Below are 24,656 nucleotides of genomic sequence, written 5' to 3' on the forward strand. Positions count from 1 at the left end.
CTGGAGGCTTTTAAAAAGTGGGTGAAAGAACAACACAGACACTAGGTATTGGGCTTATTCAACTGAACCAGAGTACTGCTATTTTGGACTTTATATGGGTTCCTGAGGAGCTTGACTCCACAGCCCAATTTCACAGTGTACAGCTCTAGTACATGTTGAATGGTCACCTGGGGTTAGATCAATGTTTCTGAGAAGCAGCAGGAAATGTCACAAAGCAGCCTGAGTTTTGATTAACTTAGAAAATGATAAATAAAACTGCATACCAAGAAGGAAACAAAATAGGATCACCAAGATAGGCTACTATTATTATTGAGCTTGGGGAGAATAAGCACTGAAATAAATGGCCTTCTAGTGGCCTTAGGGGAAAATGTAGCATTGAATTTAGGCTAACTCTAGGGAGTTAAATATGTTAAATAAGTTAGCTCCCTATAGAATACAGGGGATAACATATCATGCAGGCAGTCTCCTAACCAAACCAGCCTTCTACAACAAAAGAGAAGCAGGGAAGTTGTGAGCAAACCTCTTGTTTTTATTCATTTCTTCAGCAAGACACATTAGTGTTCAGACAAAAAGGGAAGGTAATTGCCCAGAATTCTATGGGTCATCTGACAAACTGCTTTCTAGTTTATTGATTTGCTGACGCAGACAGAACGTAATAAATCAATGAACAGCTTCATTTAGAAAGCTGGGATTAATGCTGGGAGCCTGAGGAGGAGCGTGAGACATCAGAGAGAAATCAGGAGCTGAAATGGCTGCTTGGCACACCACAGGGCACACAGTGCACTCCCTGGGTGCAGCAGCCACTCCAGCCAGCTCTGCAGGCCAGTGAAGGCGAAAGAGGGCAGACCATTGTCCCACCCCAGGCCCTTCAGGTGATTTGCAATCCTGGGGGCTCCCGAAGAAAGCACACTACGCTGGCCAGAGTGCAGAGTGTAAGTTTGTCCCTGGTCCTTGTGCAGAGTGTATGAGGGGAGAGGAGAGGGAAGGGAAGCTTCCTTGTGCACTTTCCACCATCCCTCATGCACCCATACTGGGGTCAGATTGTCCCTGCCCATGAGTAAACAAGGCTACCCTTGTTTTAATCCTCTGGGCTCTATTCACTCCTCACTTGTGCTGTACAAGAGGGCTTTTCAGCTAGCTGAATCAAGACAGCCCCATATGTGGGCCTTCTTTGTAACTGTGATCGGCTGAGCTGGCAGTGCCACCTATTAAGATTGCCCAATATTTCCCATTATAAACCCTTGTTTTCAATTGCTTATAACTTTGGCAAATTTTAACCATTTGGGTTGAAGTTTCCCATACCAAATGCCTGCCTCAGGCTGATTTATTTATTTAAATTTCAGCCAATTTTCACCATTTCCGAGAATGAGGTAACCAGGTCAGGGGAAAATATGTTGTTCAAATAAAATCTTGAACCATTTTGTTGAAAAGCTTTAGTGTCCCCATGTTTTGGAGCAGGGACTTGAAACTTGGCAAGGGACCTTTGTGTGAGGGATGTGCCTTTTGGTATTCCAGTGAAAATTTGCCCCAAAGTTGGCCAAGTTATAAGCCTTTGAAAAAAATCTCAATTCACACATGCTCAGTAGAGACTTGTTAGAGCACTGCAGGTAAAATCGCAGAAGTTTCTATCTGCATTGAGCATGCTCCAGCCCCAGCAAGTGACTGGACTGTGCATGTACTACCCCCTGGAGCAACTGAGCCCAAGGCTACACGGGCTCAGCAGGACTTCCCCTGAAATTGCAGCTCCTGGCAGGCACCCGAGCAGAGAGCAGGGAGATTTTCTCTTGTGCAGTCAATGACCTCCCCTGCTGGTGCACAGGCAACAAAGAAGAGGAGTATGCTTAACCTCAAATGCAGAGGAGAAAAGAGCTGGACAGTACCACCCTTCTTCATCACTGCACGTTAGCATACATTCACAAGAACTTTAACAAAGAAGCAATAAGAAAAGAACTGCAGCAACAGGACAATTCATTACCAGCATAGTCTAGATATTGGAAGAGAGGATTGGAAGTTAAGATTTGTTCTATTTCCGGCTCTACCACTGCTTCGCCCTGGGCTCATCACTTCAACTCTCTGTGTCTCAGTTTCCTTCATCTGTAAATGGGGAAGCAATACACATATTTGTAAGATGTTTTTGAGATCCTCACACGAATGTCATTATGTAAGTGCAATGTATATATCAAGTATAGCAAAGCAGCATTTCTCAACTTTTTCCGACCCAGGAGGAACTATGGTGTCTTGCCACATCAAAAGTCCCTACAGTTCTTTGCAGCCACCACAAATGGCCCTAACTGACACACTTGTTAGTACCTCAGCAGAGAGACTAATAAGTAACAAATGTGGAGCCATGACCTCATCCATAGTGGTGGTGGGTCTTGGTAAGCTGAAGAGCAATGGTGAGACTTTATTTGGAATATGCACTACTACTACTTACTGTGAAGCAGCACTTAGGTCTCAGTTCAGGAATGCACTTAAGCACATACTTAAATCCTCTGCTGAACAGGGATGGATTTAAGTACTTTACTGAACAGGTGAATAAATTCACCTTACATTTTTAGAGGTGTCATTTGACTAACAAGTATTGCTTAAAAAGGGAAAATTGAGCAATGTCTATTTTTAAGTATTATTTCAGGTTAAAGAAGAGATTTAATATATACAAATGTTTCATAGCTAAAGAATTGCCTTCAGTTTGGATTGGGAACTGTGATTTACTCGGGTCATTTTGATTAGGGAGGAAATTCTCCCAACTCACCCCACCAAAAAAAAAAAAAAAAAAAACCCTCTGTAAAGATGGCTGAGCTTGAAAAAACAAAAACAAAACCAACGACATTGTTTAAAAATTCAACTGCCTTGGGAAAACCTGAAGTCAGAACAAGTTCTATTGCTTAGAATGAGAGAGGATTTCATTTTCATGGCATAGAGCAATGTCATCGTTAACCATCCCTTTTGTGCTAGGCTTCTAATGTTGTGCAAGACCTTTACGTCACACCGTGAGACAGTGCTGATTCAACAGTTTCTATATGCATAAATTTTCACTTAAAAGCTGTGCAGAATATGAGTCTGCTGGGCCACAGCTTCTTACTGAAATCAGATACAGAATTTATAATCTAACAGATCAGTTATAGGCTGCCCCCTAGTGTAAATTCTTTCCCCACAATATGAGTCCTCAGACTCAGTCATTAAAGCTCCCTTTACCAGATATCTTCTGAAGTAGCTCAGAATTCAATTAATTTTCTCTGTTTGCTTAGAGTTATTCATTCCAAGTTTCTTTTCACTGTCTGACCATAAACATGTTACATTCTTCCAAAAGAATTGCAAGACACCCCACATAACATAGGGGATGTCTCAACTCTTTGATTTCAACTGCAAACCCGAGTATTTTCCCCATCCACTCTCCCCCATTTCTAACTCATCAAGCTTAAAAAGTTAAAATCATTTGTCATATTAAAAATAAAATCATAACAAGCCATCAAAGCAAACTCATGATCCTGTCACTGTAACCCTGATTCTCCTCTTCACCACTAGCTCCTTTGAAAAATGACGAGACACAAGAGGACAAAAATGCAACACTTGTTCTCCTGGACAGGGCCAGGAAATCTGGCTCTCTTCTCACTAATACCAGTGTAAATTAGAAATGACTTCAGTAAATGAACTGAGGTTTCATCAGTGGGAAACAGGTGGGAGATCAAAATCTGACCCAGAGTCATTTACAGCATGCCCAAAGTATGCTAGACTTTAAATTATGCATAATTCTAATATTAATTCAAAAAAATCTGATTGCTATACCATGGTAAAAATCACACTATATGCAGTTCTCAATGAGCAGGATAGCATTCCATATTGTTCCTGAAACTCTGTCATAATTTGAGACTGATAGGTAGTGCTATGGGAACAGGTTATGTCAACTGACATTATTTGGAGTCTTATTTTATTTCCATGAATGGTCCATGTCAAGATAAAAATCAATAGGACCAATCCTGCAGTCTTTGCTGTGGCAAAACTCCTGTTGAGCTCAATATTTTTCTCACTCATTAGATGTTAACAACCAAAATGTTGCTACACGCTCATTTGCACATGCATTAACGGGATTGCATTGCAAGTATCTGTGAGGACAAATGGCATTTGTGTCTAACTTTTTTGAAAACCATGCAAGAAAACACACTACCACTCCTTTCTGTTACTTTAAGACAAGTTCCCTGCCCTGTTAATGCCACGGGGCAGGGATCAAAATTCTCTTTTTAAGATGCACATCAATGGCATTCTACAAATAGCATTTTAATTATTACTAGCAGGCTGCATTGGGGAGCCATTGGTAACTCGAGGGCTCGCTTTCCTGGAGGTGACAGATGTGCAGGGTGCTTCTTACTTCATTGATTTTTCTCTTGCATCTTAGGAATGCCTTCCATTTACATTTGGACCAACAACATATGGCAAAATCCTCCTTCCCAAACTTTAGTGGAACTTACCCTTCACTTTGTTCTGCAAGTTCCACTCCAAACTTACTGTTGAATGTAGCTGATGGGCAATTTCAACTCCCCATCTCCCTTGAAGAATTGTCCGGTACTGTACACGTACATACACACACACGACAGACCCTGCCCAGAAAAGCATACAGTCCAATTTTAAGACAAGAGACAATGGATGGTACAATAGATGGGGGAATACAAGGTAACAGTGAGATGAATGCAATAAACAGCATTCATAGCACATAAGAGAAGCAGCATTTATTCTCCATCTCATTTCCAAACTCAGATGTGACACTACTACCTTAGCTAAACCTCTTAATCCCTCTGCCTTTGCTCATCTCTGTAATTGTATTACAGTACAACTGTACCATCAGTAAAGCATTTTAGAATAAAGTTAGGGTTGCCACCTCTGAGGTATTAAAAAACCAGGAAATTCAGGATGATTCTAAGACCACAAAACTGAATAGTTGGCAGTGAGTACTGATCATGCTCACAAATTTCTCAGGATAGCTACCTCAAAAAAAGGGACGATCCTGGGAAAACCTGGGCAGGTGGAAACCCTAAATACATTTTGTATAAAAGACTATAGACAATGAAGTTGCGTTGCATTAGTCTGAAGTACTATATACATAAGCCAACTATTCTTAAAGCACTGCTCCATTTTTAGACCCTGATCCTGAATTTAGCTCCACTTGAAGTCACTGTATAGAGTGCATTGTAGGCTTGGGGCCTTAGTCAGGAAGCTGCAAATTTTGGTTTTTCATCCTTCCCTTGAAAAACCACATTACTGATTTCAAGAACACATTTTACCTCTCCTGACTCCATCAGCTGGAAGGGAGATGGAACAGACATTCAGCTTTGGCTGCTGTTGATGCTTCAGATTCCCTCATATAGTAGCAGCCAAAAAAGGTGCAGTGAAAGAAATTTCATCTATGTATTCTCCAAGCATGATATTCACTACTGTGCAGAGGAACCACACAAATTCCACTTTACCACTTTAGTAATCTATGGTTTAGGTTGAATTTCACCACTGCCATTTATACTGAAGTGCTAGCTGTGAATCCTGCACGTCTTCTTATCCTTAATCATCTGCAGGCTTGGAATTATAATGCTTCACCCTTACCAACATTTGCTCATGACAGATTTTTTGGAAATAGCAATCATCACACTCTGCTGAGAAGTATTATTAGTAGGTTATTTGATGTATTCAATCATTCATGAAGAAAAAAAGCTCACATCCAAAGCAAACTAGGTTTTCTATATTACCCCTTAATCTCTCTCATTGATACAGACAGGAAGCAAATATATTTTAACCATCAAAAAGCTCCAATGTCAAAGCACAGCTCAACTGCAAAGATACAATTGGTGGCTACACAATTGCTTTTGGACTGCTGTTTTTGAAGTTGGCTTGCCCACTGTGTCATTTCTATAATGTATTTAATTATAAAGACCTTGCCATTATAGCCAGGGAATATACTCCATATTGAACAATTTGAGCACAACAAAGAGGCTATTTCATTATCTTTTGAAACAGAGAGTCTAGTAGATGACTATCTGCATTAGCTTTTTTTTGGTCATAGACATGATATATAGATCAGATACTTTTTTTGTTGTGCATTACAGCTCGTTAGGCACTTCAGTGATCTAAAAATATATTTTTTGTAGCAGCTGTTATATTTTACATATTTTTTAAAAAGAATTGTGTGTGTGTGTAAGTAACATAGTCAAATGAAAAACATATGTCCATGGCTAATAGTATACGAAAAGAGCACTATGTATATCACCGAGAAATGAATAACATAAGCTTTGGTTATTGGCTTAAATTAATACTTTGCAATCATTCCCCCTCCCCAAAAAAGGTGTGAATTCTGAGGGAGGGGGCATACTGCTGGGAATGGTGCCCTCTCTCATCTTAAAATGTGTGAGAATCCAAACAGTTTATTTATATGCAGCATCTTGTATTGATTACATTATGCTACATACTGTATGATTCAATAGGATTCTTAAATATATTTTCAAAGATCTCACAGTTTGCAGTGGGTGAGCCTCCAAAGGTTTGGTTCATATAGTAGTAAAGTTTAACACCTATCTTGTGCTTTATTTCTTGAGAGTGTTGTAGAAATGTTTAATAGCACATACAAACGTGTACATGCAGCAAATGGGTCTCTTCCCTGAGGACCTTACAATCCAAGGGTCTAATCCTGCAAAGATTTAAATATATGTGTTGTGAGTAGTCCCACTGATTTTGCAGATTGGGAGTTAAGTGATGAACTACATGGACAAATGGATATCATATATACACAGGATTGAAGAAGGGAAAGGATGATTTTGGATTATAAAAAGACTGTATGGAAACCCTTTTGATTCATTTTAATGGTTCATATTTGTGGCTTTGGCACTATTTGTGTGCAGATTCACTTTTTTTTTGATAAGTGATGATATAAAAGTATCTTTTTTAGGCAGGACATAGATGAGGAAAGGGTGATAGCTTTGGGATACATTTGGAAACTACATTCCAGTCATAAAAGGCAGCAAGAAAGATGACATGAAAACCCTGTGGAAGGAGGTGACAAATGGAGTATGTACACTGGTATCACTGGCTGAAGGGTGTAGGGAGGAATGCCAGAAGGAAAGCCTGAGATGGAGGTGTGGGTTCCATGACATTTGGTACTCTTTGCTATGTGGTGGGGGCACCCTAGTTCTCCAAACTGTCCCCAATTTCCAACCCAAATGCCTTGGGGTGGAGAATGCCACTTGCCTCTCACTAGGCCTAAGCCTCTTGGTTCTCTTCCACAACCTCTGGAGAAGCAGAGGCAAAGGCTCTTAAGCAAAGTAAGCAGTCATGGGAAAAGAGGGAAGGTCCACTCCTGGATCAGTAACTGGTAAAAAGACAGGAAACAAAGGGTAGGAATAAATGGTCAGTTTTCAGAATGGAGAGAGGTAAATAACAGGGTCCCCCTGAGAGCTGTGCTGTTCAATGTATTCATACATGATCTGGAAAAAGGGGCAAACAGTGAGGCAGCAAAGTTTGCAGATAATACTAAATTACTCAGGATAGTTAAGTCCAAAGCAGACTGAGAAGAGTTACAAAAGGATCTCACAAAACTTGGTGAGTGGGCAACAAAATGGCAGATGAAATTCAATGTTGATATATGCAAAGTAATGCACATTAGAAAACATAATCCCAGCTATACATACAAAATGATGGGGTCTAAATTAGCGGTTACCACTCAAGAAAGAGATCTTGGAGTCATTGTGGATAGTTCTCTGAAAAACCATCCGCTCAATGTGCAGCGGCAGTCAAAAAAACTAACAATGTTAGGAACTATTAAGAAAGGGATAGATAATAAGACAGAAAATATCATAATGCCTCTGCATAAATCTCCTGTATGGCCACACTTTGAATACTGTGTGCAGGTCTGGTCAGCCCCATCTCAAAAAAGATATATTAGAATTAGAACAGAGATGAGCAACAAAAATGATTAGGGGTCTGGAACAGTTTCCATCTGAAGAGAGAGTAAAAAGACTGGGACTGCTGAGCTTGGAAAAAAGACAATTGATGGGGGATATGATAGAGATCGATAAAATCATGAATGGTAACCAGGGGTCACCTAATGAAATTAATAGGCCAACAACAAACATAAATATTAAAACAAAAACATAAGGAAGTTCTACTTCACACAAGGCACAGTCAACCTGTGGAACTTGTTGCCAGGGAATTTTCTGGAGGATGGGTCCACCAAGGGCTATTGGCCAAGATGGTCAGGGATGCAATCTCGTGCTCTGGGTGTCCCTCAATATCTGCCTACCAGAAGCTGAGACTGGATGGCAGGGGATGGATCACTCAATAATTGCCCTGTTCTGTTCACTCCTTCTAAAGCTTCTGGCACCAATCACTGTTGAATATTGGTTAGATAGATGGTTGGATTGGTTGGATATTGGTTAGATAGATCATTGGTCTGACCCAGTATGACTGTTCTTATGTTCAGAGATTTACCGAGAAATAAATGCTGCACTGAGTGATACAGAAATGACTATCTGATCCCTAGCAGGAAGAGAAAAAACTACAATCATTAAAAGGAACCATTAAGGGTCTCCCCTGAGAAGTCACATGTATAACCCCAACAATAATAGTGAACTGAGCCCCCATTTACACAACAGATTATTAACTCACAAATAGTCTAAACTGCCCCACACCTCAGTCCCTAAATAGGGTCTCTCTTTCCTTTGCCCTGGTCACTGATGCTTGGCTTGGCTGTGGTGTGAGCTCAGAGTGGAGGGTCTGTTCCTGTAATCAGTAAGCTGCTCAGGGCTTCTTCTGCCATGCTTGGTGCTCTCTGCCAGGCTGGCTATGGCTAGGCAGCCAGCAGGCCTGGGTTCAAACAGCATTTGGCCCTGCAACAGCATCTGCAGCAACATGCACTCTCTGCCCACCATGTGGCCTCCAGGCAGCCCTTCCCCTGCACCAACCAACTGTCTGTAGCCAGATTCTGGTCTCCACTTGGGCAGGACTGAGCAACTCTTTGGGAGCAGCATTCCCCTCTTCCAGTGGGAAGAGGGCAGGCAGAAAAATGTGGGGTGGGATTTTTCTGCTAGTTTAATTTCTAGCCAAGCACAACACCCTGAGTGCAAGGGCCTGCTTCATGATCATTCAGAGCTCACTCTTTCACACTGTTGATTTACAGGAATCTCCCCTATGCGGCACTCCTTGTAAATGAAATTCCTTTACATTTCCAGCCCCTGTCCCCCGAGGCCAGCTCCTGTATAGAGTGGGGGAATCAGTTACTTAGCCAATCCCCGGCGCAGTGTAGGTGCTGCTAATAGACTGAAGACACAGAGAAACTCTTCCCCCTCTATGTGTGTAGTTTAGCTGCTAATTCACTCCCAGTAGCTTCCTACCTCTCTCTCTCTATGAGTAGCTCCATGCTCGGTTTTTAGGGCATTAACAAGCCTCAGCTGTTTTTGACCTCTGTCCCTTAACTCTTCTCTCTCCAGGCTGGAGTACTGTGGCTTTCTACCTTATTCATGCTCCAACTTTGACAGTGTCTTCTACACATCTGTCATTCAAGACACTGAAATAAGCATCTAAAGAGACCTGTTTTCCAAGGGGACAGAGAAAGAAAAGGGCATCTGAAGCTATATGACTAAGTCTTCTGCAGAGAGAGACAAACTTTGTCACAAGTAAACGCTATTTGAGATAGATGAGTTGATTAAGAATAGAAATAAGATTTGAAAACTACTTCATTATAATGGACTCTCCTGAATTATCTTTGTGGCTGGCATGTTGGCTGATTTTGGAAGATTAATGGACTTCAGCAGCAGCTTCCTAAATTTTCATTCAGATGAATGAAACCTTAGTTTGTACCAGGAAAGCCCAACCATGCTGGATTAGTGAATAGTGGCTATATCTGGTACACAGTTCAGAAAACGAACAGTTAATACCATTAGCAATTATCTGGTCATAATTAGGCTTAGCAGGTAATGCTTCATTAAGATGAATGGTGAAATTCACATCTCTTTGCTGGTGGTGTTTCAGATTCTGTAGATGCAGACTCACCACGATAATTACATTTCAATATTTCTTTCCATTTCTTTGATATTAAAGACTGGAATTTCATACACCATCTTCTGCTTCATTTTGTATCTGTTTGACCACAGTAATTTATTTTTATTTTCTAAGTCCTGCTGATAGTGTATTTGTTCTACCATAGATATGTGTTACCCACATTCCCAGTTCTTCACTGCTTCAAATTTAGAATTCCATCCTATAAATCATATTTCTGAACTGTAGATTGTAGGCACATTGGGGCATGCATTATGTGTCCTATGTTTGCAAGACATTGATGATAATAACCTCAGTTGCTATGTATGTTCCTTAACATTTAACTGGACAGCCTATATAACCCAGGAATTCTCTCTCTCTTGATTTGCTGTTTGTGTTTCTTTGTCAGAAATACCAAGGTCCTAGATTTCATGGTATGAATTTAATTTTAAAATTAGGATATATATTATAAGTTATTAGACAATCATCCTCCTTTGTAATTTTTGTAGTAATAGTTACATTTTTGTCACCTCCCACTTGTGGCACATCATTCCCAACCGTAGTGTGTCTCTACTTCCTTTCTACTGATTTCAGGAGCAGTTTCATTGCTGCTGAAAAGAAAACTGACAACTCATAAAGTGATAGCAGGTGGAAAGGGAACTATTTTCCTACTCACTCGTCTATTGTAAACTTCATGAAGATTGCTTTTTAAAAATCTTTTACCATCTGCTCTGTACTGCCTAGTACTTGATATCTTGTTAGGGTTTCTTGAACTAATTTTTGCAGCCGAGGCCTATTTGCATTTCCCAAACTGAGCCAAAAGACAATTAGATAGAAGACAATTTGAGTCCCAGTCCCTCCCTACTGTGTTGGGAATGTCAAGCTTAAGTATTCCAGGTAACCAATGTGGCTTTGGTCCCATCCATTCTCAGCAAATGTAGCTCTGACTGTGCTGAACAAATTATTTTGTAAAAACAGATTTCTGAAACACATAAAAATGATCATGTAAAACTGTCCAGTATGATTAACGCCTAAACCCTAAGTCTTAGATTATGTGCTAATAGTTCTCTTAGCTTCAAAGCTGTGAGAACTCAGATTTCTCTTCCATATAGCCAAATTTCCCTTCTATAGAACCAAAATACTGCAACCCCATTGATATATTGAGTCCTGTTAGTTGGCAGTGTTGTCTTTTCCTCTCTACTATTCATCAAAAACCTTTGTCCACACAGGTTGATTATATTAATCATTAGCATGCAGGATGGGGAATATCTATTTTCCCCCCTACTCAAATGCATGTACACAATATAGAAACTTTCATATTATAGTATTTTTCATCTCAGAATGCTTTGCAAACTATGTAATGTACCTATCACACCAACAAAATACCTTTGGAGCACAGAGAGGCAGCCAACAAAACTTGTAGGACACTTTCCACCAGTGGAGGAGAATAGAAGTTTTCTTGAGAAAAGTGCCATGGGATCTCTACTGGCTGCACGGAGCAAAAGGGAATCAGCCTGGAAGTGTCTCACAAATGACCGCTACACAGTGCATTCCCTTTACTGTTTTTTGGATGAAGGGCTGCGCCAGTTATGCTAGGATTTGAATCTGTGGTTCCAAGGAATCTTAAGGGCCCTATAGCTTCATTTATATGAACAGGACACAGTCAGTTTAATGATATTGGGCCAGAGTCTGATACAATTCAGCATGAGTAAGAGTATCTTACTCCATATACAGTCCCACTGAAGTCAATTGGCCAGATTCTCTGCCCCACCTGAACTTTGTTTGCATGCAGTTGGGAGGGACAGACCATCAGAAAGTCATTTGTGGCCCCTTTTGCACAACACTGGCATAAATTAGACTTGCTTGGCAGAAAACTTACACCTCTGGAGAGTGGGGCATGCAGAGCTCCCCTGGCATACCCTAATACACCCCCTCCTTCCCTTACATGGTAGTTCAGAGAACATCCTATTCAGGAACCAGCTCCTCAGTGGTGAAATTGCCTGCACAGCATGAATTCTCCACTGGCTGTTTCTGGCCAGTTTAAGTCCACTTTGTGTTGTAATCTGTATACTATGCACAATCAGGCCCTTTGTAAATAAACACCTTTTCTTACCAACACCACCTTGTGTTATTAACACTAGAGAGGGTTTTAACATCCACATTTACTTTTTACTCTTTCTGGTAACTGTTGAACTTTTCTGTTGGTTTCAGGTTTTAGAAGAGTTTGATTTTGCAAAACCAAAACACTGGGGCAAATCTAAGTGACAGCATTCCCAGTGGTTTAGTCATGTCTTTTGTTTGTTTTAAAGCAATTTGTCCCTATTCACCCTGGCTAGCAAAATCAGGTAAAATAGTATTTAACTTGAAATAAAGGTACATGATCAGATTCCTACTACATGTATCAGTATAGTTATGCTGGACCGTATTGGTAGCTGCCAGCAAGCATGGCTTTGAGCTATCGGCAATCACAGATTTCATGGATGTTGATGGGCATGCTGGCCACTCATAGGTCTGGCTAAATGGAACATGCAATTAAGCTCCTTTATGGAGTAATATAGATGAAACAACAGAAGCCACCACCCAAATTACTTGCCACATGGAAGGCCCGAACCAGAACTAACTCAGGTAGAATAAAAAGGATTTCCCTGGGAACTGATTGCCAAGGCAAGGGCTGGGACATTGACACACAGCTATAATCCAGTCAAACAGAAAGCAGCCAAAAAAGCCAGGAGAAAGCCAAAGCAGCACTGGTAGCATGGCCTGGAGAGCAAACCAACAGAGCGCAAGAGAGAGGGCTTCTTTTGGACAGAGTTCTGTCTGAAAAAGCAAGTTTGGAATTAGGAGATGGTTTCTTTCCTCATATTGTTTGTTTCTGTTCAGAGAAACAAGACTTTGTGTACATTGTAAATAAACAGTATTGCACCACAGAAATACTTGACTATCATCCTTCTCCCAGCAAGGCCCCCAAAATTGTCTAACTGCTCAGGCTAAAAGGGGCAATAGTACTTTTAACTACTAAATGTGCTCTGAGCAAGATTAGAGGACACAGTGACAAAAAATGTTGGAAGCCACTATTAGAGCTCAAAACACTGGTAACAATAACGGACATGTTTTTGGCATCAGCCAATAGTATAGAGAGCCAATAAGTGTTTCAGTGCTTCTTATGAAGCTACTCAATAGATACAATGGGAATTAGGTACTTGGGGCCTGAGCTATAGCTCATAAAAGTCTATGGGATGACTCCTATTGGTTTGGATCAAGCAGTTGAAATGCAGCTCGATAAGTGTCAAATGTTGATGAGTGCTACAGTCTAAACTTTATTTTCCATTCTCATCCCTTTTTTAAATGAAACAAAATAATTTCTTCAGCAAGTCTGCCTTCTCCCTCTTCCATATGTTCCTGCCTACATAAATACCTTTAGCCTCTTTATTAATTCTTTGATAAATATGCTTACATCTTCGCTCTGCCTTATTTGCAACATTCAAGCTGATTTTTAGCAGTTTTTGCTCTTATCTTACGCTGGGTAGGGCAAATTCAGACCCATTGGAAGCATGTACAACTACCCTGGCCTGAGTGGAGCTGAACTACTTACCTGGATCTAAGCTTGGCCCTCTGTTTCTCTAGCCCTGCAGTTACCACACTGTGTGTGGCTCTCCTTCCACCAAGACTTGAATAAGAAAACATACTGCAAAGCAGTGGTGTTCCTGAGACTTAACATTTGGGGTGGCAGATGGGGTGATAAAGAAACTGTTTGTGGGGGTGGGGTATGGCCCTTATCACTCCACTCCCACAGCATATATTTTTAGCATTAAAGATAATGTGGAAATTTGGTGCATTTTAGAGATGTCTTATATCAATATACTATCCCCTTAAGTATAGTGCTTTATCATAAGAATCACAGGATTACAGGACTGAAAGGGACCTCAAGTGGTCTAGTCTACTCCCCTGCAGTCATGGCAGGACTAAGTATTATCTAGACCATGCCTGACAAGTGTTTGTCTACCCTGCTCTTAAAAATCTCCAAGGATGGAGATTCCACAATCTCCTTAGGCAATTTATTCCAGTGCTTAACCACCCTGACAGTTAGGAAGTTTTTCCTAATGTCCAACCTAGACCACCCTTGCTGCAATATAGTCCAGTGCTTTTTGTCCTATCCTCAGAGGTTAAGAAGAACAATTTTACTCCCTCCTCCTTGTAACAACCTTTATGTACTTGAAAACTGTTATCATATCCCCCCTCAGTCTTCTCTTTTCCAGACTGAACAAACCCAATTTTCTCAATCTTCCCTTATACGTCATGTTTTCTAGACCTTTAATCATTTGTTGCTCTTCTCTGGACTTTCTCCAATTTGTCCACATATTTCCTTAAATGTGGCACCCAGAACTGCACACAATACTCCAGTTGAGGCCTAATCAGCGCAGAGTAGAGTGGAAGAATTACTTTTCGTGTCTTGCTTACAACACTCCTGCTAATACATCCCAGAATGATTTTCACTTTTTTTGCAACAGCGTTACACTCATATTTAGCTTGTGGTTCACTATAGGGTGACCAGATGTCCTGATTTAATAGGGACAGTCCCGATTTTTGGATCTTTTTCTTGTATAGGTTCCTATTACCCCCCACCCTCTGTCCCGATTTTTCACATTTGCTGTCTGGTCACCCTAGTCCACTATGACCACCAGATCCCTTTCCGCAGTACTTCTTCCTAGGCAGTCATTTCCCATTTTGTATGTATGCAACTGATTGTTCCTTCCTAAGTGGAGTACTTTGCATTTGTCTTTATTGAATTTCATCCTATTTACTTCAGACCATTTCTCCAGTTTGTCCAGATCATTTTGAATTATAATCCTATCCTCCAAAGCACTTGCAACCTCTCCCAGCTTGGTATCATCCGGAAACTGTATAAGTGTACTCTCTATGCCATTATCTAAATCATTGATGAAGATATTGAACAGAACCAGACCCAGAACTGATCCCTGCGGGACCCCACTCATTATGCCCTTCCAGCATGACTGTGAACCACTGATAACTACTCTCTGGGAATGGTTTTCCAACCAGTTATGCACCAACCTTATAGTAGCTCCATCTAGGTTGTATTTCTTTAGTTTGTTTATGAGAAGGTCATGCAAGACAGTATCTAAAGCCTCACTAAAGTCAAGATATACCATATCTACCGCTTTCCCCCATCCACAAGGCTTGTTACGCTGTCACGGAAAGCTATCAGGTTGTTTTGCTATGATTTGTTCTTGACAAATCCATGCTGACTGTTACTTATCACCTTATTATCTTCTAGGTGTTTGCAAATTGATTGCTTAATTATTTGCTCCATTATCTTTCCGGGTCCAGAAGTTAAGCCGAATCAATAATGATAAACTCATCATGCCACTGCCATGGTAGTGTTAGCTGCAGTGGCATTTGGGCATAGCTGTGCTGCAAAGAATATTTCTCTTGGGTTCACAATTTAATACAGCATGGGCCCTTGGATACCATATACAATGCCCATTACATCAGTGGGTTTCCATGCACCTCTGTGAGGGCAGAATTGGGCCCAGGGACCTTAGTGCTTCTTCTTAGTGTATGTGCAATGTATCTCAGGTGGCACACGACCAGGATTCATCACCAAATTTGGTCCACTGGTTGGATCATTAGCTTCTCCAGCCCAGGGCTCAAGTAATGCTGATCCATGCCCCCCACCTTAGTGCTCATGTGATATGATACAGATGAGTGAAGCGTGTCAGAATTAGTCAATGCTTATACTAAATACTGACTATAGGGCTGATTTTTTATTACATTTCTAAATGGAAAAAAAACTAAACGATGCCCAGATTCTGCCCTCATTACTCACATTGGACCCAGGTCTCCACTGTTTGCATTTTGTGTTGTCATTCACAGAAGTTGTTGTGTGTGCAAAATACTAACATTCTGATTGGGTAGTGTTTTATCCCCAGTTTTTACTCTTTCTGCACTAGCATATATGATGACACAAGGTGCAAAGCAATGGAGAACTAGCACCATTGAGTAGTTCCTTACCCTGCAAGCAGTCTCTCTGAAATCAGTGGGACTGCTTGTGGAGCAAGGTACTTCTCAATATTCTGAAAAGCAACAGAATCTGACCCTAAGTTAATAGCACTCTGAACAATACAAGATTCCAGTTGCATGGGAAAACAGAATCCTGCTGCAGATGTGTTCATATCTACAACCTAATCCTACACCCTCTGAAGTCACTGATAAAATTCCATATGGCTTCAGTGGATGGCAACATCGAGTATCTAGTGGTCTTTGCCAAACAACTTTTAGATTAGCAGAGATGGTCAAATATTTCTATGGTTAACTAACTTAAGCCCTATTATATTCAGTTTCTTTTTCCATTTATAAATGTTACCCTTTTAACTAGTGCTTAATTTGTAATGAAAGAGATGCCAGGGCTCAAGTAATTTTTTTACTTTTAAAACTGACATGGCAAGCCAGAGGTGCTGGGGCTATGAATAGCTAGAGGTGCCAGGGCTCAGCCCTGGCAAGCCCTGGCACAAATCAAGCACTGCTTTTAACTTCTTCTTCGTATAAGAGGAATAATCCCTTCCCTTAAAAAAAGAAAAATCTTTGGAAACTAGAAGAGCTGCCCAATAACCAGCTTAACATTTCCTTCTCTTTTACTTTAGGGAGGGAAAAATATTGAGAAAAAAAAAACATGTGAGATGTTTATTGTTACATTGTGTTGCATTGTACACTAGGTATCTGTTGGGCACCAGCGAGACAATGAGTTTATGCAGGTTATACCCTTAACAAAAACCTGTGTGGCAAATGTTTGTGTAAAGTGGGCTTTTCTTATTTACCTGTTAGACCTAGCAGATCTCTAATGCACAGACTGTCTTTGTCTGCACTGCTGCATGCAGTATACCCACCGGATAGATAGCAGAAATTCAGGGAGATTTTGAATGGCTAATGCACTTATGCACAAACACTTTTCATATGTTAAGTAGCTATTTACTTTATTCTTGCCCCTACTGGGCTTTTTGGTGACTCTTATAAAAACTGAGATGAGCGTTGCTAGATTGTGCAAAATAAAATTCCTTTTGTTTTCATTCGAGATGGACAAGCAGCAGTAAAGACACCCTGACATTCACACACAAGGAAAACAGATTTGTTTTGACAGTCTATTATACTACAGAAATATTTATGAATGTAAGCTGCAGCAAAGTGCATCAGTCTTAGAGAACGCAAACCCTGTATACCATGTTCACTAATTTAACAGCAAGACAGGGAGAACTGAACAAAGCCCACTTCATTTTTGCTTAAATAGACTTAACGGGGTAGCCTAGCAATTTACCATTGAAAAAACTTCTTAAATGTCATACTTTTCACAAAATAGTAATATTTCTTACATACACTGTGAAGTGACCACCCTTTATTTTGCAATCAAAGATCAGAGCTGGCAGAACTGAAGTGGTTTGGCAGCTGCAGAGATGAAACTGAACTGAACAAACAGTTTCTTAAGTGATGCTTGGATAGAAGAATTTGGAAACTGTTCAGCTTTTTTTGAATTCATTTAAATGTGTGAATCCTTCTTGTTAGACTCTTGGGAATAATTTATATATATATATGGCACTATATTTTATGATACTGTTGGGAATGCAATAAAAGAAAAGTACTAAGAAATTTATTGTAGAGAAAGGTACAGCTTTATTTACATTGCTACTGAAGTCAATAAATGCATGTAACAAGAGGTTTTGTTGCAATTTACATGAATGACTAACAATTTTTTATTTTTGTTGTCCAGATCTAATAACTGAGTCCCGTTTTATAAAGTGGAACCTTCCTATAGACTACGGCCAACACATATGCACAGTATGTATTCAGTGAAGGCGTTAAGGATTATGTGGAAAAATGCTTGCTTTGGAAGTTTTAGGGAAGTGTTATCCATCAAGGTTTAGAAATGACAGCCTCATCAATCATTTTCTGCAGAGCCAACATCTCCAAATCATATAGCTTATCAAATACAGAGTCATTTCATATTATTTTCTGCAACAGGAAGTGCCTTCATAGTTTTCAGTCACATAAGCATCTCTCTCGGGGACAAGCTTCTCCATTGTTGCATATTTGCAGAGTTGTTCTTCAGTGCTTTGGTTCCATCAGCTTCCACTCTTCAAGGTATGAAAATTTTTAATTTATTAGAAATTGATGAGACAGACGTTCCTTGTTGTCTAAACTATCTTCTCTGCTGGAGAATCCAAGGAAGAAAAGATGACAACTTGTGCAAAGAGTAGCTTCCTTTATCTCAGCAACAGCTTCTCATTCAGCATGAGGTCTTTATAACTAGTGAGGATTTGGGTTGTACTGGCATTTGGTCACACTAAACAGGGCAGCCAACTGGCTCTAGCTTCAGTGTTTTGATGCTTCAGTGAGTTTTATCTTTTCACTAGATTCAGTACTTTCTATACAATGCAATGAGGACTCCTCAGCTGAGCTGCATTATTTTTCAGCAGCAGTGATATGGATTTTTGATAGGCACTTTAGTGCATTGGGGTTATGGGAATGGGTTTGGTTTGAAGGAACAGATACATTCAGTTATCCCAAAGATATTGGTTATTATTGTGAGGTTAACATGCAGGAAACTTAATGGAAAATACTGGGTCTGAACCTATATTGCTTGCTCATAGAAATCAACAGATTTTGGATGTGCGAGATATGCAGGTGTGGTCCAGCAGAAGTACTTGTACAAGTGTTTTATGTGATAACTCTACAATGTTGATCCCTCACTGCTGCTGAATGCTGAGCTAACCCTGGACAATTTATTTACCATCCTTTGTGTCCTTCCTCATTACAACTCATCTTGAAGCACATACCTATCTTCTGCCACCGGCAGGTCCTATAATTTGTTATTTAAATTACCGTAGTACACAGAAACCCCATTATCCAAGAGTTCTCTCTTTGTCTAGGCACTTACAGTCTACATTGCAACAGCTCTAATATATTTCAGGGTTTATCCTCACAACATCCTTGTTATATTGTATCATCACCTCCATTTTACAGAAGGGGAACTGAGGCACAGATTAAATGACTTGCCCAATGTGGCAGAATCAGGGATTGAATTCCAGATCTGCATCCCACTTTAACAACTTAACCATAAGACCATCCTTCCTTCCCATGACAGGCATTTAGTCAGAGCATAGACTTCAGATAAAATTTTTATCTGCATCTAGGTGACTTAAGTCCTTAGATACCAGTGATTTTCACTAAGCACCGTGGAATAGTCGAATTACTGCTGGAGCACCCCCTTGTGACTAGGCACATCATTGCAGGCTCTCTCCTCTCCATCAATGGTCACTCTAGGCCTGTGGTAGCCTGCCTCTTCTTGTGACTCAGCCCTCCGGCAAAGTCACATTGTAGTCTGACCCCTTCCAGGGTAACAAGAAGTCCAACAAACAGTCTAAGGTCCTTACAAAAGGTTTTTGGCCCCAACTCTGGGCCAGTCCAGCAACCCTATGACCAGCAGCCAAGGTCTGTTCCTTCAGACTCCTTGTAGTTGCCTCCCTGGACTTCTTCCTGTCACAGTCTGTCAGCAGGCTTCTTCCACAGTCTAAGTTCATCCTTCTTTCTGCGCTGGCTGGCTCTCAAGTCTCTCCTCTAGAATCCCCCAATAAAACCTCAAACAAAAAGTACTACTTAACCCACCTTCTGCCCTCCACAGGCTTAATCTTTCATCTCTGCCATATGTCTCTACTTAGGAGAGGATCACAGGGCCAACTCTCGCCCTGGGTTTCCTCCTTGACCCTCCTCATCTCACTAGTCCCTGAGAATGATTACAAAGTTTCTCCTTGCAGCCTCTTTCTAATCTGTGCTTCTCTTTTTTTATGGTCACCATCCAGCTCCTTCCCCATCTCGGCTTCATCTTTAATTAAACCTGAACCATCCTCCAGCTGCAGCTAGATGAGGTTAATTGGCCTCTCAGGCCCAAATTAACCCTTTCAGAGCCAGAATGTCATTTATACCCCGTCACAGGCATTTAAAAATTGTATGACTTCAGAACCAGGCACTAGTTTTTGGGGGTTTTTTTAGACTGCTGTGTGCCCCACAGTTCAGCAGAGTTTCTGCCCTTTCCAGGGTTGAACACTGCAAATTCTAAAATATCGTTTGATGGTTGTTGAGCAAATAGTAAGGCATTGGCTAGTGCAGTAGTAATATTAATTTCCATTTAAAGGGCAAAAGGAATATTGAAAAGCCCAGGCTACTTACATGTATTTTAAACTGGGATGGGGAAAATCCATTTTGCCTAACCTCAAACCCACTCTAACACTTATTGAACATGATCAGGTTTGTGTTTTGCTTAGAAGGGGCCTGTGGAAGAAAGAGGAACAGAGAAAGAAGAAAGCCAAATAAATATACTGTGTGCAGGCATTGAACTGTATCAGACAGGCTTCTTGGTTTTCTTCTGGACCCAAGACACAGTGGTCTTTTCTTAGTTTGTAAACATGTTTGTATTTTTAAAAAGAATCTGCCTAGTAATAGGGGACATGGTTTAAATGGAAAACCGGGTCCATAAACTAGTTTGGTGAACCCCTAAATATTGTTTGAGAGCTTTGCAAGCCTCAGTTTTAAGCATGATGATGATTAAAAGGTTAACATTGTCCATTGAGTTGGTTTTGCTAAAATTCTAAACGTCAACAGACCAAAATGTTATTGCTGCCTTCTGCTGGTGTTGAATTATAATAATAAAGGATTATCTCTTTTCTAAAGCCACAGAAAAAAATAAATAGCTATACAAGGTTGGCCTCATCTGCTACTTTGCCAAGGAAGTGTTGGCTTTTTGTTCTCTTCAAATGAAATAAAATTCTAAAGAAAATATGCATTTTATTTTTCCACATAGTTAATTAGTTATTTACCATCTTCAGATTTCTGCATTGTCTTGTATGTGTTGAAGGAAGGCAACGTATCTAAAAAATGCTGGATAATATATTACTAGCAGGGACTGCTGGAAGCTACTTTAATAAACAAATTTTAGCTGCAGGCAGATTTAATGTAAATACTGCTATTCTGTGTAATTTTTATAAACCTGGCTCTGCAAAACCACTTGCTGCCACTGACTTGGATAAAAATAATAGAAGAAATTATTTCTTATGAGAGAATAATATATGTCATTGAGGATAAATTGAAGACAATAATTAAAAGTGGTGATCTTTTTCCCATTACGTATTCATGCAAGAATGATGAACATTTGCATGTATGGAATGCTTGAGTTCTGATGTTACAGCTGCATGAAATCTGATGAAACGTCTCTTTCTCTTATTTTGTTGTTTTCTTACTTCCCTCATGAGGGCCCAAGTGTCAGTTGGTATTAATTTCAAGTTGTATAACTGGAGAGACTGCTTTTCTTTTCTAATAGGACTAGCGTGTGTTATTTCTTAAGTTTGTTTACTATTCCAGTACCATTCACAAAGTAAAAGGTTATTATATTGTAAAACTGTAAATATGTGGCGTAACCAAACACCCCAAAAAAATAACGTGCATCTCCTTTCTTATTGAATGTGAACATAGAATCAGTGGTACAGTTATAAAGAAGCAAAACACTGCAATCTTTATAAAACTATCACTAAATGGATTACAAATTACTTACAAAACAGGGTTAGCTTCTTACAGAGATGACATAGAGACAAACGAATTGAAGTGGCATTTTAAGTTTCTGAAACTGGGGTCAGTGTGACTGTCTAATTGCTTTTCTTTGAGCTGTGTGCCTTTCGCTTAATGCAGTAATGAATCATTCGACAGACACTTGCATTCTTGTCAGCTAAACACAAAACTTCAAGCAGTTGCAGTTTCACACAGTCTTATTGGCTGTGGTTTGGTTTTGCAAAATTGACACCAAGCTGGAATGCTTCAAGTTGTGGTTCCTAAGGTCTGATGTGGGGAAATTCCGAGAGACGGTATTAGTTTAGGGCAATGACGATTAAGTAAAGGTAAGAGGGAGGAAATTGAGTTTGTTTTTGATCTTTCCAACCCTTGCAGTCCAGGTTTCTGCAAAATTAGACTCAGTAGTTATGAGCAGGGACCTATTTTATCTGAATCCTCACAGTTCAAGAACCGGATGGATGGGATTCAACTAAATAAATGGCCAATTTGATTGCTAACAAAGACGAATCCCACACTTCTAATTTTAATAATAACTGTTTATACGTCCCAGAGATGGAAGTGTCCATAAAAAGACAACAGCATTTTGCAAACAATTCATTTAGGAAACGGTCACATGACCTTTTTTTACTGCCTTTAAGATCGCAATAAAACTAGCTCAGACAGCTAGCCCTAATGAGGGAGAAAGAGAAAACATCAACCTCTTTCCTTTACTCCATCTAATTATAATCATCAGTGTCAACTGACTCCAAGATCAGCTGAATCCTAATTGACCTCAGACACTGTACAGTGAAAGATAGTCAGAACTGCCAAACCAACTGGAAAAATAAACAAACTGTAATTAGTGCTTAAACTCCTAATTTTCCATTTCATATTTCCCTGCTATTATTCATAATTGCAACATCTTCTTTTAAAGTTGTTTTAAGGCTGAATTTTTAAAAGTTGGGCACCATGTAATGAGTCTCTTGAAATATATAGTATGTATTTCTGGAGGTAAGCACCATAGTGACATTCAATAGGAAATAAAATAGTGATGAATATTAAGCACATCATTCAAGGTTCCTTCTAGGGCTTCAGAATTCACTCTGTTTTGAAAGTGACACTTTTTTTTCCTGTCCAGCTTATTTTAAATGAAAATTTCAAAGACTGCCTGAAAGACTGCTTAATTTTAGGAATGTGACTAGTCCCATTGACCACAATGCGACTACGCATATGCTTCAAGTTTTGAGTGTGGGTTTGGCAGTATTTGCAGGATCGGGGCCTAAATTTGCACTTACAGTTTTACAGGCACAATCAGTTTGTGTGCTGCAAAATAGAATTTTCATTCACACACAGGATTTGCGGACAAAGAGAAGTTAGCTAGATCTGTTCATACCTGAATGGCACACACAAATTCTGTTTGCATAACCAAACCAAGATGATGTTCCTTTGAAATCTTGCTGTATATTTGAAATCCCTAATCCTGGCTTCAAAGGTTTTATTAGTATAACTGAATCCCTGTATTAATCTCACCCTGGATACAGTATGATTGATCTGACACTTATACAGTAGTGTTACAATCCCCTTTATTTTTGATGTTCTTTTATGTGAACAAGAGAATGGTGCTTTTGCTCTGTTGCTTGTGTGGAGTATCCCAGTATGGGGAGCAGTTTTCTGCATTGCAAGATCCATTCAGAGCCTTCACATTCGCAAGTGAAATATCACATCTGTGGGAATTATCACCTAGAACAGTGTTAACTTTCAATGCAGATGCTTTTTGTTTATAGCCCCAAATCTGAAAAGAGCGGCTCTTGCTGGTATTGTACATTAATTTACTAACCTTACCAGTCTTAGCAGTAGGTTGCTGCGATTGTATAGGGTTGGCTGTCATAAAAAAGACAAAAATATCTCTTGGATTTACTGTGACAACCCACTCCCCTTAGTCATAGCCCATGCCACTCAGTATCTCCTAATATTGCAACAGTGATTCCTAACTTCTGGTTATCAGAACTCCTCTGGTAGTCTCATGTGCTGTATACTTCACGAACAACTATCTTAAGCTGTGCTATAGTGCTGACCTCTCCCCTCTCAGAGGTAATTGCCTATCAATGGTGCCTGGTGTGGTTCATGCATGTGTTTAGTTTTAGGTTTGTTTTTGTCGAAGTGCCCATCAAATGTACTGGACACAGTACTAATATTTAAAAGATACTGCTTAATAGAGGGGGGGAAAGAATGATATCCCATCAGCCGTAGCAAACTCTCCCCAGCTCACTCTCTACCCACTTGGAGAAGAGATCCGAGACACAGATCATCAGGGAGAATTTTGTCCACAGTTTGTATAAGCCCTCTGTATCCTTTACTGTGAAGTTGGTAAGATATTATTATTATTAAAAGTGATATTTACATAAAGAGACAATCCTGGCAATATTTCCAAAGCAGCTGTTTTATTGCCAAAGGGGAGTTGGAGAGCATAAACTCAGTGGGTGAAAAAGGAGTTTTGTTATTAACTTCAATGGAACCAGGAATTTCACCTAGTGTCTTGCCTGAAATTATAGTTGATTGGAATTAAGAAAAATCTTTATCATTACAAACAATTGACCCTGACATACTGTACCTTATTTGTGCAAACTATGCTCCTGCAGCAGTGATACTTACAGCTTCCAGGTTGCTCAGTTGTGCATGTTATGAACAGCATAAATGCTATTTTGGAGGAATTTGCAGGTATATAATGTAGCTATGAGGATGATCCATGAAGCCTGCACTGCTGTAGCATACTCTCTGCTCACTATTCTCCAGAACTTGAAAGTCTGCAGAGAGCAAGGATCCTGTTATTATTTAAAGAAAAAATAAAATCACCATAAGCTAACACCACCACAGTGTTTCCCAGTGTGATTCTTATCATCTGTGTATGTCATTGCATGGTCCATATATTTGTTCTTAGCTCTGCCATTGACTTGCAGCATGACCTTGGTCAAGTCATTTATTTTTCTGTATCACAATTCCCCACCGTAATGTAAAGTGAAGATAATATTGCTTATGTAACTTTG

The 24,656-nt window shown here is 39.9% G+C and overlaps 1 long non-coding RNA gene across 1 annotated transcript in view; it reads right to left on the reverse strand.

Moving 5' to 3' along the window:
- Positions 1 to 508: 508 nt before the first annotated feature.
- LOC135974333 (uncharacterized) overlaps positions 509 to 24,656 on the reverse strand; it is a 57,780-nt gene continuing 33,632 nt past the window's right edge. The window contains exons 2-4 of the long non-coding RNA XR_010591571.1: positions 24,265 to 24,416; positions 4,467 to 4,595; positions 509 to 2,094 (exon numbers count right to left, since the gene is read on the reverse strand). This is a non-coding gene — a long non-coding RNA (uncharacterized LOC135974333). The remainder of the gene's footprint in view (positions 2,095 to 4,466; positions 4,596 to 24,264; positions 24,417 to 24,656) is intronic.

The sequence above is a fragment of the Chrysemys picta genome, chromosome 11, assembly GCF_011386835.1.
Source record: "Chrysemys picta bellii isolate R12L10 chromosome 11, ASM1138683v2, whole genome shotgun sequence".
NCBI classification, from domain to species: domain Eukaryota; kingdom Metazoa; phylum Chordata; order Testudines; family Emydidae; genus Chrysemys; species Chrysemys picta.